The sequence below is a fragment of the Macadamia integrifolia genome, unplaced genomic scaffold (genome assembly GCF_013358625.1).
Source record: "Macadamia integrifolia cultivar HAES 741 unplaced genomic scaffold, SCU_Mint_v3 scaffold181, whole genome shotgun sequence".
NCBI classification, from domain to species: Eukaryota; Viridiplantae; Streptophyta; class Magnoliopsida; order Proteales; family Proteaceae; genus Macadamia; species Macadamia integrifolia.
The window spans coordinates 421,957-442,727 of NW_024868363.1; the positions used below are offsets into that span (position 1 = coordinate 421,957).

The following is a 20,771-nucleotide window of genomic DNA, read 5'->3' on the forward strand; positions in this document are numbered from 1 at the left end:
ACGATTCCATGTTATTTTTTCCTTTCTTTCAGTAAATTAAAGTGTTTTGTTTGCTTTGTTTGCTTTGTTTGCTTTGTTTTGTTTATCTTTTTCTTCTATTGAATTCCTATGAAGAACAACTTGCAATAATAGTTATATCAGTGGTGGTCGTCATGCCTCACAGTATGATAAAGACAGGTTTCGCCCTGTAGCACTACCTTAGGAATTGACCTGACCAACCCTGGATCCCTACTGGTAAGCTCCCAAAAAATCCAAATTTAAAAAAAAATAATAAATAAAAAGGTTTTTCTTTCCATTCTTTTGTGATTGTCGTACTTTAATTGTAGGTAGTTTTCTATTACATGAGTGTTAAGTGGGTACGTAATACTAAGAATCAGTTAGAAAGAAAAGATCCAATAAGTAGTTACCCTATACATTTGCTCTCTTTAAAACCCTTCAATATGGGAGACCAATAGCAAAACCCTCCACCTAAATCTCTAAAAGATAGGTTCTACCCTGCTAAAGCAGCCCAACCTTCCTACATAGTTCTACCACAAGCCCAGGACAATAATTTTGAGCTCAAATCTCAGTACATCACTATGTTGCCCCACTTTCATGGGCTAACTTCTGAGGATGCATAACTATTTCTAAGGGAATTTGAAGAGTTATGTGTTTTAATTAAGATCCAACAGCTTTCTGATGATGCTATTAAGCTTAGGTTCATCACATTTACATTGAAATACCAAGCTAAGAAGTGGTTGTATGGGTTACCCACAAATTCCATAACCTCATGGGAATAGTTCACAGCTGTCTTCCTTAAGAAGTTTTTCCCAACTCACAAGACTAATAAGCTTAGAAGTGATATCCTTCAGTTTAGGCAATAGCCTAATGAGTCTTTTTCCAAACTTATGGAGAGATTCAAGTATCTACTCCAAGAATGCCCTCACCATAGCCTAGACTTACGGCATTTATGTCAAATAATTTATGAGGCTATTGATTACCCAACTAAACAAATGATAGAGTCTATGTGCTCTGAGAGATTCACATCCTTTACAGATGAAAGAAAGGCATGGGAATTCTTACTTGACTTAGCTGACAAAACCTATGAGTGGGAATCAACTCAAGAGAGTAAAGGAACCATAGGAGGGAAATGATATTTTTTGGGTGGGATAGTAGCCAAGGAAGTCCATTTGGATAGCCTAATCAAGAGGATTAAGGCTATTGTTCTTAGACAGCCATCATCAGTCAATTTGGTTAAGATTTGTGCTTGGTGCCAGTCTCCTGGACATATTATAGAAGAATGCCCCAACACCTATGGGGGCACTTCTAATGATAGTATTAATGCCTTATACTAGAATAATCCATATCGTAACATCTATAATCCAGGATGGAAAAATCACCCAGATTTCTCCTAGAATCAGGGCAACCAAGCAGGGCCTTCCAATTTCCATAATCAAGGTCAACCTAGACCCCAACGGCCTCCCTTTGCATAACAATCTTTTTTCCAAAATACTTTTCTTAGGTCAAATGTAGGACCTCAAGCTAGTTTTTCTAGGGCCCCTCTCCTATCATCTTATCAGCAAGCCCCTGGGTTTACCAACACTGGAGAGGCAAGTAGAATAAGTGACTTAGAAAAAAATATTTCCCTCCTCATGACAAGAAATCAAAATCTTACGAGAGAACTCATCCAAGTTGTCTCAATTATGCATGAGAGGGAGAAGGAAACTTTACCTAATCAACCAGAGCCTAACCCTAGGCATCATCAGCCTATTAGCTCACAAGCACCAACTAATACACCATTGAATGTAGTACAAGGTCAGACCCAACAAGGGCACTCCAACCAATGTAATATTGTTTATGCTCTTAGGAGTGGTAGAGAGTACCAACAGAGTGTTCCTAACTCTTCCCCATCCTTTACTCTTGTTAACTCTCCTTCAGTTGAGGACACAAGTGTGCCTCTTGTTCTATGTTCGTCTGACGAACCTAAAGATTCTTCTGAAACTAAAGATGATTTGGTTGAGGAAACCAAAAATAATTCTCCTAAAAAAGAGAAAATCCCTAATAGTCCTTATGTTCCTCTTGTCTCATTTTCTAATAAGTTGGTAAACAAAAAGAAGACTGTTTCCATGGATAAAATTTTAGAAGTCTTCAAAAAGGTAGAAGTGAACTTCCTTCTTTTGGATGTCATATCCTAGATCCCCGCCTATGCAAAGGTACTGAAAGATTTGTGTACTCACAAACGTATCACTAGTGTGCCTAAAAAGGTATTCTTGGCAGATAACATTAGTTTCATAATTACTCAGCCTATAGCAGCCAAGTATAAGGATCCAGGGAGCCCTACCATAGCTTGTGTCATAGGCAACACCTACATTGAGCATGCCTTACTTGACCTTGGCGTAAGTGTGAATCTTTTGCCTTACCATGTGTACAAGTAACTAGGATTGGGAGAATTGAAAACCACTAGAACTACTCTTCAGTTGGCAGATAGGGCTATTAAGATTCCTAAGGGATGGATGAGGATGTCTTACTAAAGGTGGGGGAATTTATTTTCCCTGTTAATTTCATTGTGTTAGATATCAAGCCCTTCACAACCAAGGATGAGATCCCAATAATTTTAGGAAGACCATTCTTGGCTACTAGTAATGCATTAATCAATTGCTAGAATGGTTTCCTAAAATTATCTTTTGGCAACCAAACTGTTGAGTTTAACATGTTTAGCATAGGCAAGCAACCACATATGGAAGAAGAGATCAATATGCTTAAGGATTTTCTGGATTTTTCTGATGATTTCATTACCAACTTTGATATTAATTTTGATTCAGAATTCCAAGAGTGTATGGATGAGTTGGATGATGATAGTGAAACTTTATTTTCTAAAGTCCTAAGTCTTCACACACCTGTGGAGCCCTTAGGACCCCATTCCAATTCCATTCCCAAACCTTCCATAGTTGAGCCCCCTAAGCTAGACCTTAAGGAGTTACCATTTAATTCAAGGTATGCTTTCCTAGGGCTTAACCAGACTCTTCATGCATTAATTTCTTCAAATTTGACTTCTAGCCAGGAAGAGGAGTTACTTAAAGTGTTAAAAGATAAAAAGGAAGCCCTAGGTTGGACTATAGCTGATATCAAGGGTATAAGCCCTTCTATTGTGCAACGTCAGATGCATCTTATGGAGGATTTCAAACCATCCACGGAACCCTAAAGAAGAGCTAACCCAGTGATGATGGAAGCCATTAAGAAAGATATCCTGAAGTGCTTGGATCATGGAATAATTTATCCTATTTCTGACAGCCAATGGGTAAGCCCAGTTCACGTAGTGCCTAAGAAGTCTGGTGTGACTATAGTTCCTAATGCCAATAATGAACTAATTTCAACCCGTGTCCAATCAGGGTGGAGAGTGTGTATAGACTACAGGAAACTTAATGTGGTAACCTAGAAGGACCACTTTCCATTGTCATTCATTGATCAAATGTTAGAGAGGTTGGCTAGACATGAATACTATTGTTTTCTTGATGGATATTCCAACTATAACTAGATCCCAATTACTTTTACATACTGATATGGAATATTTGCTTATAGGCGTATGCCCTTTGGGCATTGTAATGCCCCTGCTACATTCCAATGATGCATGATGAGCATCTTTTTGACATGGTCAAAAAAATTTTAGAAGTATTTATAGATGACTTTTCAGTTCATAGGATTTCCTATTCTGAATGTCTTCATCATCTTTCTCTAGTTTTGAAAAAAATGCATGTCTAAGAATTTGGATTTGAATTGGGAGAAATGCCATTTTATGGTTAAATCTGGTATTGTTTTAGGTCATGTAATATCCAAGGAGGGAATTAAAGTAGATAGAGCCAAAGTGGATTTAATTGATAATTTACCACCTCCTCAATCTGTTAAGGACGTCCTGTCTTTTCTAAGGCATGAGGCCTTCTACAGAAGGTTTATTAAGAACTTTAGTTAGTTAGCCCAACCTCTCACTTCATTACTTATCAAAGATCAAACTTTTAAGTTTTCTAAAGAGTGCCTAGAATCCTTCAAGCAACTTAAGAAGGAGTTGACCAATGCACCCATTGTTCAACCACCTATTTGGACTGAATCTTTTGAATTGATGTGTGATGCTTCAGGTTTTGCCATATAAGCGGTTTTGGGTCAAAGGATTAATAAGTTGCACACTGTCATTTACTATGCTAGTAAGACCTTAAATGATGCACAAATCAATTATACAACTACTAAAAAAGAATTTTTAGTTGTTATGTTAGCATTAGAAAAGTTTGTCTTATTTAGTTGGTTCACATGTAGTGGTGTACACTGGTCATTCTGCTCTTAGATACCTAGTTCAGAAGAAGGATGTTTGCACTGAGGGATCATTATGCTCTTAGATACCTAGTCCAGGCACTGATCATTATTTCACAAGTGGTTTTGCCTTAAAATAAAGATGTTTTGGAAGAGACGAAGTGAGTTCCAAATTAAGAAATATGCTAGTGTTTGGAATTGATATGGGGTTATAAAAGTTCAAGTGTGGGGGTCCCTTTTAAGAGGAATTATCTTTGCTCCGGATCAGTATGACCCTTACCTTTAGCTAAGATTGGGATTTGTTTATTCTGAATTTTGGGTGTATATTAACTGCAAACACCCATGAGACACAACTCATCCACAAGGGGTGACCTAGGGGTTTAAAGGCTTGTTGCACATGCTAAATGCAATCGTGATTCCTACGAAAGTGAGTTAGGTTTTTTGTTTTTATGCTTTTTCTTTTTGTTTTATTTGAGGACTAGCAAAGTCTAAGTGTGGGGGAATTCTGATGAGCACATTTATATGTGAAATCTAGGGTAGTAAAACATGCATTTTATATATTTAGAATGGAGCTACCTTGGGTTTTAGTCTCTTTTCCCATATTTTATATTTTTAAGGCCTTAAGGACTATGAGGCACTATATCTCCAATTTTACACGTAAAGGGGTCCTGTTTCTTTTCATGGTTGTGAAGAGGACAAAATTCTAAGTAAGATGAACGTGTTCAATTAAAAGTACACATTCGTTTGGTCAACCGTACAAGTGATTATTCTTTTCGAGCTAGAAAAAGAATAATAGATCAGAACTGAACCGAGATGCAGAACCAGCCCATCTGCAGTTGTCCTAGGGGTATAAGGAATATTTTAAATACCAACAAAGATCGATGAACCACACCCTTAAGTGATTAAAGATTAGTTTTTGATAACAACAACTACCTAGCGTAGTTGGTGAGTTGTGGTGTGCAAAATAGCTTCCTTATCAGGAGGTCTCAAGTTCGAACCTCTTAGTTGCTATTTTTTGCGGAAGTTTTTTTGGAATATTTTCTCTCTCCTACTCATAACTCAAAGGAGGTTGGCCAAAGGGTTTCTTATGCAAGAGGAGAGAGAAATAAGGAAATAAAAGAGAAAAATAGGAAAAAAAAAGTAGTGTAGATGTAAAAATCAGCTCCCAAAGACATAAAACGAAGAGAAGCAGATGTCTATAGTCATAGTTGTAATGGACCATCCTAGTCATGGTTTAATAGTGTCTAATTGTTCTAAGCTCTTATTAGAGGAGGAGTTAAGATCAAGTAAAATCAGAAAACTAATTTTTTTCTCTCACCAATGGCCCCTGGAGTAATACATTTACTTTACCATCTACAGCTTAATAGACTCTCTTCTCAACATCCATTGTCACTTTTGAGCTCCCCACTCTCTCATCCATGCTTATGTACTTTCCAATTATATCTTACCTTTTTTTCTTCTGAAGTAAAAAAGAAAAAGAAAAAAAGAAACTAGCCCTCAATCTCTTTCCTCTGAGGAGATGTGATCCCATAAACATGCTCTTCAGTTGTGCACTTGTATACTTGACCAATCCGGTGACCGTTCCAAGTTTTAGAACCTTGGTCCCCAACCCTCTTTACCCCAAAATCTAGCATCATTGCCTTTATTCCCCTCCCTCCGCCCTCTGCTCTGTCCTATCTGGTCACCGCCTGCCCTCTGCCGTGAGCCCTTGTTACTCACAGAGAAGGCCAGAACACTGCTTTGTCCTCTGGTCACTGCTTATCCTCTGCCGTGAGCCCTTGTCGCTCACAGAGAAGGCCAGTACATTGTTCCTCAGTCCATTCACACGTGGATGGTGAGGTATCCCTTCCAGACAATTGGATCTACATCTCCCTCAGCTTGCTTAATCTACAATATCTTCTCTGCTTCAGCCTTCTATGTTCTCATTTGCTGCCATCCTCAATTTATTAGCTGTTGTGACATTCAAAAGAAAGAAGGTCTGGCTTTTCTTTTATTGACCTGGAGGCTATAGTTTTTATCTCGATATTAAAAAGCTGGAATATGTTCTCAAGTTTATTTTTAAGATTGCCTATTTTACTGCTGGTTGGAATAGTTGATGCAACAGATCTGTTTTCCAAGAGCTATTATTGTATTCAATTAGATCTGAAACCATGTTTAAAGCACACCCATCAGATCTTGATATCTAAATCTTGAAATTTGGTTGTGATGGAATCCAATTATCATACCACATTTTTAAGATAGAGCTTCATGGTGTATGTAGTTTGCTAATGATTTAGTTTTGGTAATGCAAACAAAATAGATGGTTAAAGCTAAAATGGAATTACAGAGGAATGCTTTAGAATCAAAAGGTTTAAATATAAGCAGAACTAATTAATGCTAATGGAAAGAAGACTTCAATTTATTTATTGATGTCGTACAATAGTAGTATATTAGGGCCAAAATTGACAAGTCCTCTAATTTTTCTTAGATAGATACTTTACCTCATTAAATTTTGTGTTTCACCAAAAGAAAACTTGCTTTGAACATTCACTATTGCTGAATGTGGTGATTTGTCCAATGGTACCTGATAAGGAAAAACATGTCCCCTTCCTCAGCACGGCTGAAGTGTGTATGCAAACTTGAACAGGACTGACCTACTACCTCGGCCCTCCATCAGGCCGTGCTACCACCTCAGCTTCCGTCAGGCCACGAGGCCACCTCAGTCTCTGCCAGGCCATGGTGCCACCTCGGCCTCCATCAGGTCGTGTGACCACCTCGGCCTCCATCAAGCCGTGCTGCCACCTCGGCCTCTAGTATGCCGTGCTGCCACCTCATCCTCCATCACGCCATGCTATCACCACGGCCTTTAGCATGCCGTGCCGCCACCTCGGCCTCCATCAGGCCACGCTACCACCTCGGCCTCAAGCATGCCGCGCTTTCACCTCGGCCTCCATCAGGCCGTGCCACCACCTCGGCCTCCATCACGCCATGCTATAACCTCGACCCCTAGTATGCCGTGCCGCCACCTCGGCCTCCATCAATCCATGTTGTAACCTCGGCCTCCAACAGGTCATGCTACCACCTCGGCCTCCATCACAGCGTGCTATCACCTCAGCCTCCAGCATACCGTGCTTCCACCTCGGCCTCCATCAGGCTGTGCTGCCACCTCAGCCTCCATCATGCCGTGCTATCACCTTGGCCTCCAGCATGCTGTGCCGCCACCTTAGCCTTCATCAGGCCGCGCTACCACCTCGGCCTCCATCAAGTCGGGTTGCCACCTTGGCCTCCATCATGTTGTGTTGCTACCTCGACCTCCATTAGGCCGTGCTACCACCTCGGCCTCCATCAGGCTGTGCTGCCACCTCGCCCTCCGTCAGGCCGTGCTGCCACCTCAGCCTCATCAGGCCGTGCTACTACCTCGACCTCCATCAGGCTGTGCTACCACCTCGGCCTGACGTCAACAATAAGGTTTTCAGAAACGTGTTTTTCTCCACCCTTACATTCAAGGAATGTAATCCTTATTCCGAAGGACAGGACTCTATCCACTACACGTCATCATAAACGTCACACGGTTGGCCTTTCCGAGATAAGAGGGGAATATGGAATATTCCTTGAATCACAGAGCCACTCCCCTTGAGGACTCCACGCCTGAACAGGACTCTTCACAATCATCTCCCACTCTCCCTCTATCAGCAACCTATAAATACCAAGGTAAGCCTCCATCATGGGGGATCGATCACTCACTTCTCTTACTGGAAAAGCTCTCATGAACATCTGCTGTGGAAAGAGCTGACTTAGGCATCGGAGAGTCCCCCATCGGGTCAGCTCATCCCTCCCCTATCATCTCTTCTGTGCAGGTCGGCTAAAGCACCAGGAACTGCAAGGAAGATCGTCTGGTCAATTTTTACCGCATGATGCCCTATCCAAACTAGCTACAGCCGAACTCAGGGACTGTGCAAGCTCGGTATATTTTGAAGTGCTAAACCAACCTACCTATGAGCAAGAATTGTTGTGCAGCAATGCGTAAAGAGCCAAGCCGAGTTGGATGGATCCCATCGTGGACTATTTACGTGACGAATGTCTCCCAGGAGATCAGATAGAGACAAGGGAAGTCAAAAGGAGAGCATCCAAATACACCCTCCAGGGTGGGGTACTTTACAAAAGGGCAATTTCCTAGCCCCTGCTGAAGTGCTTGCCACTGAACCGAGCTGAGGAGATGCTTCGCGAAGCCCACGAAGGAATTTGTGGGGGACACATCAGGGGTAGGGCACTTTCCTACAAGGTGCTACGCCAAGGATTCCACTGGCCAAACATGCAAAGAGATGCAATGAAGTTCGTCTGGTAGTGCTTTAAGTGTCAGGTACAGGCCCCAATACCGCACGTCCTGGCTACAGAACTTAGTTCAGTGATCTGCCCGATCCCGTTCGCAATGTGGGGAATGGATATTTTAGGACAGTTCAAGAAAGGAAAAGGGGGAGTTCAATTCTTGATTATCACTATTGATTACTTCACTAAATGGGTGGAGGCACGTCCCCTAGCCAGAATCACTAAGCAGGCAGTAGAGAAGTTCGTTAGGGACGACGTGATATTCCGCTATGGTGTTCCAAAGGTTTTGGTCACGGATAATAGTCGATAATTCGACAATCAGAAATTCAGGCTCTTCTGCAGTAACTTTAATATTGATTTCCGAAACACTGTTGTAGCACACCCACAATCAAACGGTCAAGCAGAAAAATCCAACCACATACGTCTAGATGAAATAAAGAAGAGGCTGGATTGGGAGAAGAAGATCTGGTCAAATCAACTACTTAGTGTACTTTGGGCGTATTGCACTTCAGCTCGGACCCCCACAGGAGAGACACCTTTCCGGTTGGTATACGGGACTGAAGCGTTAACCCCTGTGGAGGTAACCCAAGCCTCGTTCCTATCAGTAGTGTTCAAAGCCTCAAGGAACGAAGCCGGGCTCCAAGCAAATGCCGACTTTATAAACGAAGTTCGAGAAGAAGCACTTGTACGAAATGAAACCTACAAGCAGAAAGTATGATAGTATCACAACCGAAGGGTCAAACCACGGGGATTCGTAGTTGGGGACTTGGTCCTCAGGAAAGCAGTAGGGGCAGACCCAAGAATTGTAGGCAAGCTCAGCACGAATTGGGAAGGCCCCTACATAGTCTCCAAAGTGGTGCATCCCGATACATACCACTTGCAGACTTAGGGGGGTAAAACTATACCAAGGGCATGGAATGTCAAAAATCTCAAAAAAATTTACCAGTAGATAGTTTTATCAGTAGATTGCATTGAAATCCCATCGATTGGGTGTTAGTCTTGTAGATTTTATACTTTCAGCACCTTAGCTTCCATATCCCAGTTATTCAATTTTTATCACGGAGCAGATTAGATTCTATTTCGAAGCAACGTATTTGTCCCAAGTGCATACCACACATCAATATACTATGAAACTTCTCTTAAATATCTGACTCTTCTAAGATTGAGTACAGCTTGTCGGCATCAAAGACCTTAACCAATAAGGCACAAAGATCAGGCTCCAGCTCGGTGCCACAAGACCAGACCCTAGTTTTGTGACACAAAGACCTTAACTAATAAGGCACAAAGACCGGGCTCCAGCTCGGCACCACAAGACCAGACCCTAGTTTGGCGACCCAAAGAACTTAACAAATAAGGCACAAATACCGGGCTCCAGCTTGGCAGCATCTAAGACTAAGCTTCAACTTGGCACCACAAGACCAGACCCAAGTTTGGCGACTCAAAGACCTTAGCCAATAAGGCACAAAGACCGAGCTTCAACTCGGCACCACAAGACCAGACCCAAGTTTGGTGACTCAAAGACCTTAGCCAATAAAGCACAAAGACCGGGCTCCAGCTAGGCAACATCTAAGACCGAGCTTCAGCTCGGCACCACAAGACCAGACCCAAGTTTGGCGACTCAAAGACCTTAGCTAATAAGGCACAAAGACCGGGCTCCAGCTCGGTAGCATCTAAGACCAAGCTTCAGCTCGGCACCACAAGATCAGACCCAAGTTTGGCGACTTAAAGACCTTAGCCAATAAGGTACAAAGACCGAGCTTCTACTCGGCACCACAAGACCAGACCCAAGTTTGACGACTTAAAGACCTTAGCCAATAAGGCATAAAGACCGAGCTTCAGCTCGGCACCACAAGACCAGACCCAAGTTTGGCAACTCAAAGACCTTAGCCAATAAGGCACAAAGACCTGGCTCCAGCTCGGTAGCATCTAAGATCGAGCTTCTGCTTGGCACCACAAGACCAGACCTAAGTTTGGCGACTCAAAGACCTTAGCCAATAAGGTACAAAGACCGGGCTTCAGCTCGGTAGCATCTAAGATCGAGCTCCAACTCGGCACCACAAGACCAGACCCAAGTTTGGCGACTCAAAGGCCTTAGCCAATAAGGCACAAAGATCGGGTTCCAGCTCAGCACCACAAGAACAGACCCTAGTTTGGCAACTCAAAGACCTTAACCACTAAGGACACAAAGACCAAGCTCCATCTCGGCAGCAACTAAGACCGAGCTCAGCCTATCACCACAAGACCAGAACCTAGCTCCCCACCTCAAGCCCTTACGCAATAAAATATGCCAGCCCCAACCCCGACTCGGCACCACAAAATACCTTGACGCAAGGCACATCTAAAGATCGAGCCCCAACTCATCACCCCTATGGCTAGTCCAAGGCTAGTTCCCAAGCTAGACATGGAAGATCAATTTTGAGCTCAGCTTGGGAACTAGGCCACACTCAAACAGCTGTACTTGTCCTTATTCTTCTAACAAGTTACTCATTTCGAGTCGCGCCCGAAGTACAAGAAAATAAAGAAAGAAGCACAAGAATACTGAGAGATGAAGACATCAAAATAAATTTTTCATTCACCAAAAATGGGGAAAAAGCCCTCAGGGTACATCGCTACCGAAGGAGACATCTACATAAATATATATATGTACGAGGCTAATCTCGGGGGGCTGATCCACGGGCCTAGCTCTTCACTTGGTTATCCTTCGAGTTGGACCACCTCTTCACCAACATCGATCGAGCCACAGAGCTGCACCAAAGTAGCAGGGACGAGAACGCACTACTCGTACTCCATCAGATTGTAGCCTGGCATCTTACTCAAGATGAACCAGATGGCATCATCCGAGCCGACCTGAAACGAAGCAATGTCAAAGTCATCCGACCACTTCTGATAGGCCTAGGGGTTCAGCCTCCTCGTTGACCTCCAGCTCAGCCCAATGTTGCCTTTCCAATTCGCCAACCCTAGCTGCGAGCTTCTCCTCCTTGCGAGCGCCCTGAGTCTCGAACAACTCATCCTAGAGAGCATCATTCTCCTTCAAGTTGCCGTTGGCATTGAGCTGCTTAGCAGCCTCCTATTCCAGCTTTCCAATTATCAACCTGACATCATTGGCACGGACCTCCTCAGATTGGGCCATTTTCTTCTCAACCTCCAATTGGCCTGTGATCTTGTGCGGCTCCGCATGAAGACACTTTGCTTCCTTCGCCTTCGAATAAGCAACAACCATGTCCTCGAACCATTCAGTAGCCTCGGCTGAGAAAGTGAAGCAGTGCATTTCGCATCGAATTGGATGCTCTAGCAGATCGATTGGAACTGCTAGAGCGGGGGGCTAGTGATGAGGCAAAACATGTCCCCTTCCTCAGCATGGCTGAAGCGTGTATGCAAACCTGAACAAGACTGACCTACTACCTCGGCCCTCCATCAGGCCGTGCTGCCACCTCGGCCTCTGTCAGGCTGTGCTGCCACCTCGACCTCCAGCATGTCATGCTGCCACCTCGTCCTCCATCACGCCGCACTACCACCTCGGCCTCCAGCATGCCACCCTTCCACCTCGGCCTCCATCAGGTCGTGCTGCCACCTCGGCCTCCATCACGCCGTGCTATCACCTTGGCCACCAGCATGTCGTGCTGCCACCTTGGCCTCCATCAGGTCATGCTACCACCTCAGCCTCCATCAGGCCATACTACAACACCTAGGCCTCCATCACGTCGTGCTATCACCGCGCCCTCCAGCATGCTGTGCCGCCACCTCGGCCTCCATCAAGCCGCACTACCACCTCAGCCTCCATCAGGCTGTGCTGCCACCTCGGCCTCTAGCATACCATGTAGCCGCCTCGGCCTCCATCAGGCCACGCTACCAACTCAACCTCCATCAGGCCGTGCTGCCACCTCAACCTCCAGCATGTCGTACCACCACCTCAACCTCCATCAAGCCGCACTACCACCTCGACCTCCAGTATGTCGTGCTTCCACCTCGGTCTCCATCAGGCCATACTGCCACCTCGGCCTCCATCCCGCCGTGCTATCACCTCGGCCTCCAACATGTCGTGCTGCCACCTCGACCTCCATCAGGCCACACTACCACCTCAGCCTCCATCAGGCCATGCTACAATCATGGCCTCCATCAGGTTGTGCTGGCACCTCGGCCTCCATCACGTCGTGCTATCACCTCGGCCTCCAGCATGTTGTGCCGCCACCTCGGTCTCCATCAGGCCAAGCTACCACCTCGGCCTTCATCAGGCCGTGCTGCCACCTCGGCCTCTAGCATGCCATGCGGCCACCTCAGCCTCTATCAGGCCACGCTACCAACTTGGCCTCCAGCATGCCGTGCTTCAACCTCGGCCTCTATCAGGCCATGCTGCCACCTCGGCCTCTATCACGCTGTGCTATCACCTCGGCCTCTAGCATGCCATGCCACCACCTCAGCCTCCATCAGGTCGTGCTACCACCTCGGCCTCCATCAGGCCATACTGCCACCTTGGCCTCCATCATGCCGTGCTGCTACCTCGGCCTCCATCAGGTCGTGCTGCCACCTCAGCCTCCATCAGGCTATGCTGCCACCTCGGCCTCCATCAGGCCATGCTGCCAGCTTGGCCTTCGTCAGGCCGTGCTGCCACCTCGGCCTTCGTCAGGCCGTGCTACCATCTCAGCCTCCATCAGGCCGTCTACCACCTTGGCCTAACGTCAACAATAAGGTTTCTAGAAATGTGTTTTCGTCCACCCCTACATTCAAGGAACATAATCCCTATTCCGAAGGACAAGAATCTATCCACTACACTTCATCATAGACGTCACACGGTTGGCCTTTCCGAGATAAGTGGGGAATACGGAATATTCCCAGAATCACAGAGCCACTCCCCTTGAGGACTCCATGCCTGAACAGGACTCTTCACAATCGTCTCCCACTCTCCCTCTATCAACAGCCTATAAATACCAAGGTAAGCCTCCATCATGGGGGATCAATCACTCACTTCTCTTACTGAAAAAGCTTCCATGAGCATCTGCTATGGAAAGAGCTGAGTTAGGCATCGGAGAGTCCCCCGTCGGGTCAACCCAGCTCTCCCCTGTCATCTCTTCTGTGCAGGTTGGCCAAAGCACCAGGAACTGTAGGGAAGATCGCCTGGTCAATTTTTGCCGCAATAGTACCCACTTCATTAATGAACTCCACTCCATCACCTCCCAAAGATTTAAGAATCTTTACTGCAAGAAGAGTCCTATTAGGGAGACTGCCTCTGAATACACTATCATAACCTCCTTCACCTTGCCTCTGAATACACTACCATAACCTCCTTCATCTAACTTGCTTTTAAATTGTTTGATCATTCTTTTGACATCTGAATAAGAGTATCTAGTTGGCATCAAGTGTTGTAGTCTTGCAAGAACTGTTCCACCTTGATTTGGTTCTCGATTCCTTCTTTCTATCCAATTCCCTGGAGCAATAAACCTTAATGCTGATGTTTATTAGTACTAGAAGGAAAAAAAGTATGATGCCCACACCTACATTAGAGTAGAAAATCACTAAGATACGAATCTCAATCTATAAAGACAAGTATGAAAACATATTGATCAATGAGAAAACATAAATCACCTATAATTGTATGCTCTACCAATGCACCTGCAAAAAAAAAAATTTGCAAGAACTTAGCACCATTGCTAATCTGTACTTCACTATAGTTGGAGATTACAAGTCATTTAATCAAGTTGATTTTTCTTCATAAAATTGTTGAGATACTAATCCTCCATCTATTGTTTCTGATCCAAGGACCACAAAACCATTTAGAAATCCTTTAGCCTAAATCAGGTGCTCATAAAGCTTACAAGTTTGGGGTTTTCTACTCTCTCTCTCTCTCTCGATCGATCGATCGATCGATCGAAATGTGATTTTTTTTTCTTCTTAATGTTTAGCTTATAATCAAGGAATTGTTAATATAAATAACTATCAGTGTGTTTTTACTCTTTGTTTCACTAAAATTCAGAATATTATTAAAGAAAATACCTAAAAGAATTTCTCTTCTCTTTTATTTCTATTTAGTTCCTCAATGACTTTTTATGGCATGATTTTATAATTCCAATGCATGTTGCAAAATGTTGTTTTGTATTTTTTTTAATCCCACATAATCCATAATGTGATTAATATTTGTGACATGTTCTTAACTCCAAAGCATGTAAATCTGTTTCTTCTCTTTCCCCGTCTCTTTTATTGATTTTTTAGTGATGATATGAGATATTTGGGTTGTAGAAACTTTTGTTCAACTCCTTTGTAGACACTTCTTCTTTCTTAGTGTTTCCCAATGAGGCTAATGTTGTTTTATGAATACATGGTAAATCTTGTAATCCACCTTTCCTGTTCAATCCTCTGTTCACCTCTATGGATATTTGAGCTAGCTCTACCTTCTTTCACTAAATACTCTAAATGGTTCAAATTTTATTTGTACAAGAATCTAATGGTCTCTTTGATGGAATCACATTCTATTACTTTTCTTGTTTGATGGTTGTGCTTGCATCATAAGCTTGGATATCACTCTAATTAAAACACCCAATGCCAATTACCTTACTATCATGGTCACCTGAGCTCTCTAATTTCACTCTAACTATGTCATCATGATAAATGGATGGATATTGATCTGAAGGATTTATGTTTTGGATTTTCTTTTTCGGTTCTCTTTTTTTCTTTGAGTCTGACTTTTGAAAGAGATCATTATCTAATGAACACTATAGTTGCAATTTAAACTTATTAGCTGCAGTTCAAACCTTTTTTTATTAATTTGAATCCAAACCTATGATCCAAGAGTATGTTGAATTTCTTAATTTTTTCAATGAAAAGTAATTCACTTTATAATTTTCTAAAAATGTTCCTTGTAATGGATACACCTGTAGGAATCTGAATCTAGGATTTAGGACTTTCTCCACTTAATTTATTTGTAATTTGTTCTTCCAACAAAGAATTTAGGTAGAATAATGTTTAGATGACTGTTCGAATTTAATGAACTTGGATCTCCCTCAAAAATTTTTTTTACTGAGTGTTAATCATTCAATATATTATATTAATGTTTATCATGCTTGTTCTTCACAAGTTGAAGTTGCTACAGGATATTATTGAATGTTAACGACAAAGATATTTGGGGGGAAAATAGTTTTATCTATCATTTTGTTTGATGTCGATGTAAGTTTTAAATTTGTATAGATTTATCTCAAGTTGTTAATTTTGGATGATGTAAATATTAAATGTCTACTTGGATCTATTAATGTGTAACAACAGGGTAATATATGTATACGAAAAACAAATTTTTTTATTTTCTTCTACACCTTTAGCGACGGATTTTTACTGTCCCTAAAGAACTACTGTTTTTAAGACAGAATCTTCCATCCCAATTGCCTATAGTTTACGACAGTAAAAATCTATCTCAAATAATTTAGGCTCTTTTGTGACGGAAATAAATTGTCACTACATGGCCTGGCAACACACTATTTACGATAGAAATTTCTGTCTGTATTTTGTTTTTTGCAACGGAATATTCCCCTCTCAAAATCTATCGCTATTGACCCCTTAGGGACGGAAAAAATTTTCCGTCTCGTAAATTATGTGACGGCTGTTGTAACGATAGTTGTGTGACGAAATTTATACTGTCCTTAATAGGTATTAGCGACACTATTTTCATATTTGGGATAGATAATTTCTGTCCCAAAAACCCTTTTTTCTTGTAGTGCTTCCAGTCCTTATAAATAAAGGGGAGAAGGAGCAGGAGGAGAGTACTGTCACTGGTCTTCTTATCCACTTTTTCTCTATGCATGGTGTAGAGCTTTTTTTGGGTGACAGGGTGCAGAGCTACTGCTATTCTTCTTCCAGTGGATTGTAAACCTATTTCAAGAGTTGTATTCCATAGAGGATTGGCACATGTAAATCTATAGGTAACCCTAAGCCTCTTTTCTGATTAATTGAATATCCTATTGCTACATGAGGAATACATGAATAGATTTTGCAGTTCATATATTTATCACAGTTTGTACATAAGGCCGCTCTTAGACTTATCTTCACTAGTTTTATCTCCTCACCAATCAATTTTCTGGCATGAGATTATTTATTGATCAAGTAGTCAACTGGGCTTTTAGTTGGGCAAAATTCAAGTTGAAGGGAAAGTATTGGACTCCTCAACTCCAAATGAATGAGAACACTGAAATTGTTTGGAGCACCATAAGTTTCATTTACATGTGGGCACCATTAGGTTTTCATTTTTTCATTTTTCATTTTTTTCTTTTTCTCTTTTTTTTTTTTTTTTTTTTTTTTTGGGGTGGGGGGGGAGGTGGGGTGTGGGGGTAAGAGGGACACATAATGGTCATGCCAAAAGAAATGTAGAATTGTAACAGTTATTAATGAGAGATTTGTTGATAAACTGTACCTTTCTATGCTATTATTTTGTATCTTTCAATATTGAGAGTTTCTTAAGTGACACTCCTCCTGAGCAGTTGTAGTGTTGTTGTAAGAGGATTAGTAATCCCCTTTCTCACTCTCATAGGGTGCATTTAGATTCTATTTTAGCCTTTAGGCTTTCAAATAAAGGCATTGTAACCACCAAAAATAAATTAGGGGAAAAAGCTATTTTAGCTTAATGTACACCCTACCTATACACATATTCTTTTTTTTTTATTTATTCTTTTTTTAAATAAAACGTGTGTAGGTGTTGGGTACATCTTAGGCTCAAAGAATGCTTCCCAATAAATAAGTAGATGCATTGAAAGAATTCTATAGTAAGAGTAATGTAGGCTTTCCTTAATTCTAAAAAATCTTGCATATTGGTTCTCACTAGACATGGGAACTAGGGGGAATCCCACAACTCTTTCAGTGATATACATGAACTTAAACTCCTAATTGATGGACTTTACATGCTAACAATGCCACTGTCTCCTTCAATGATAAATTCCATCCCAATAATAGTCTAACCATGTGGTAGAAGAAGCCCCTATTGATATATAGCCAAAACCTGAGAATTTTTTTTTTTAAGTTGAAGCAAATCCTAAGAATAGAAAGACGATAATGAAGAAGTTTTGATGGTCGGTTTGGTAGAGAAAAATTATGGAATAAGAAGAAAGGGATTAAAGAAAGTAGACCATTGATTGATGGATGAGTCTTGAACAATGAAAAAGAAGTTCTGTTGGAAGTTTCATCACCACTAGCAGGGGAAAAAGACACATCAAGAAAAATTAGGTTATAACGTAATTCTTCAAGTTGCCATAATGATGAAATAAATAATTGCTTATGTATAGACAGAAAGTGGGCCTTTCTAGGATTTTGCCTTCAAAAATACATTTAAGATTTGAAAAATATTTAGAGGGGATTTTCAAATTGCAAGAGGCAAATTATTCAAACGGCCCTGCTTTCTTCACTCATTTTTTGGGTTTTTCTTTTCTTTTTTAAATTTGAACGATGGAAAAAGATTATGCATTGTGGTCCATGCACCTTGTGTGAATGTAGAAAGAGAGAAGGTCAATCAGCCCATTCAACCAAACAACTCATCCAAAAGAAAAAAACCTCCTTCCAGATCAAAGACTTTTTTTGCAATCTCATGAGCCACAAAATTTCAAACTTCCTATAAATAATACTTTAAAAAAAAAAATACTAGCTGCAACTCTCTAATGTGGAATCTTAATATCTCCAACAGTTCTTTAGCAATCATAAAGCTTTAATATGACATAAGTGCCAAACTTTTCAGATCAAACATATTCAAACAAAGAAAGCATCTTAATTTAACATGAAGAGTTGGTGAACCACATAAAAAATTTGTTATAATCGAGTACTTCCTTAAGTTCATCAACTCGGGCAAGGGATGAGCATGCTGCCCACATGCCTTGGTTTCTGCACGACTCATCAATTGGTGGCACAAGCCTGTTCATCAAATATGGGGTAGGGAGAATGAGGAGAGAGTGTATGAGGGGGAGGGGGAGGGAGAGGAGAGAGATTGTAAGAGTAGTATACATACTCCTGGCATCATGTAAAAAAATAATAATAATAATAAATAAATAATAGAATGAAGAAGAAAGGCTAAACTATTAATGCAAATAAATCAAATCAAAACCAATCACAAAAGAAGACACGGGTTTTTAATATAGAAAAAACGCTTCAAAGGTGGAGAGAAAAAATCACTAGAGCTAGTGTAAGTAAACAACCTAGTTATTATAATAAATTATGAGATTACAATCCTTTTTAGTCAATGCTAGAGGTTACCCATCATTAAGAGAAAATCCCCTCTTCGGTAATTAAGCAACTCAACCTTACTATAATGGAGATTTACCAATGTCCCACCACAATCGTTTGAGTATTGATTGAGTATTTCCATTCAAAATATAAAAATTTGATTTCAAATCCCAATTAAAGAGAACTTAAAGTAATACAAATATCATTTTGATCACTTTATGACGAAACCATTGTAAGGTCATTCCTTATATCCATCAAGTACTTAGATGGGAGATAGGATCAGCTGCTCGTATGATCACCTAGTCGTACGAGTTAGCATCCAACACTTGTCCTTCCTTTTGCCATTACAAGGATAAAAAAAGGTATATTTGGAAAAAAAAATGACAGATGTTGAATGCTGACTCATACAACCAGGTGATCGTACGAACAGCTGATCACGTGAGTGTCCCAAAACAAAGTTCCTCACAACCTCTCAAAAAGTTGTCTTTGTATCTAATGTTCATGCAAGGACACGGACATCTGTTCAAAAATGCAGACGGTTGTGTTAGGCCAATAGACGCCTATGACACAAAGTTCTTGTGTCCTTATGGAGCTATATATGTAGCTAAATCACAAAACTAAACCACCTAAGTTTGATATTTTGTTCCTTTAGGTATTTAGTGACTTAATTAGGGCTTTTTTAAGATATGAATTACAACTCTTAGAAAATAATGCATTACAACTTAAAATGTAATTCCTAAGTCTTGATCTGAATGAGGGTTCCTTGAATCTTGATCATCAACTTGAACGATTCAACATCTTTTGGCTTTGGCCTTATTGAAGTGAAGCTTGAGTTTTTCAAATGATCTTCTCAAGGTCATGCCACTTATCATTTGATTTTGTCTGGGATGTCCCATTTGAGATGCTTGCTCCATGACTTCATCCTCTTTCTTGGGCTCGCTCTTTACACATGCATTGATGCTCGAGAGGGTTCTAATTGAACCATTCATACTTTTGATTTTTCAAAAAACAAAGAACAAGTTAGTAATCACCAAAAACAATGCCACATGCAGGATTAGTGTGATATGGTTCATAGACACAAGTACACTCACACTAGTCCCTTATGATTAATATCACAAATAGCACACAATGTGACAACCATGTGAACGTAATGCCCAATTACATCTCTAACTGTAAACAATTTTAGGGTGTAAACCATTGGACAAAAACAAGCTCATAAAAATCATGCAATAAATTAAAAAATATATTTATTTATTAATTTGATGGGCATATATATCAAATAATTATATCTTGTATACAACCATAGGTTAAAAAAAAAAAATTCCAGAAAGGTCTACTTTAATAAGCTAATTAAGGAGATCCAACTCATATGTAACCACCATGGGATAATGGACAGTAGTGGACGAAGTAGTATAGGCTGGTCCTCTCTCGTATATAGCTCATGCATGAAGTGTCCAATCCAAGATATATTGTGTACATTTCATAATATCAAGACCATGTATTATTTACCCAACACTAAGTGTCTGTTTGATTTTGTTTTTAGAAACATGTTTTTTTGTTTTCTGTGCTCAGAAATGAAAAAACACCCCAAAAACCATTTGATTTTTCTGTTTTGTTTCACTTATTTTTTTTTAAATAAAAATAGAAATAAAAATTTATGCCTATTTCTGTGCCTAAAAACAAGAATGGATAAATAAGTTATACTTATTTTTCAGTTTCTAGAAAAAAAGTGGGAGGGATAAAAATTGTGAAAAACTTGATACTTCACTCGACCTACCCTGACCCCAATCTATTGTTGAAACTTCTTGTTATTTAGAAGCGACGACTCCAACCTAGTTGTGCAAAACTCACAGTTTTGGACTGGCTTCATCTTTCTGAATCTCATCTCCACGAAGCATGCTTACAACTCCAACGTCGTGCCTTCATTCGTGAGTTGCATACCTGCAACGTCGTGTATTCACTCGATTACATTGTTGAAAACGTTTCGAAAAACAAAAAAAAAAAAA

At 41.0% G+C, this 20,771-nt stretch overlaps 1 non-coding gene across 1 annotated transcript; it reads right to left on the minus strand.

Moving 5' to 3' along the window:
- Positions 1 to 827: 827 nt before the first annotated feature.
- On the minus strand, positions 828 to 934 carry LOC122064897. The gene has a single exon (XR_006135852.1). It is a non-coding gene; the product is annotated as a small nucleolar RNA R71 (small nucleolar RNA).
- Between the last annotated feature and the right edge of the window lie 19,837 nt (positions 935 to 20,771).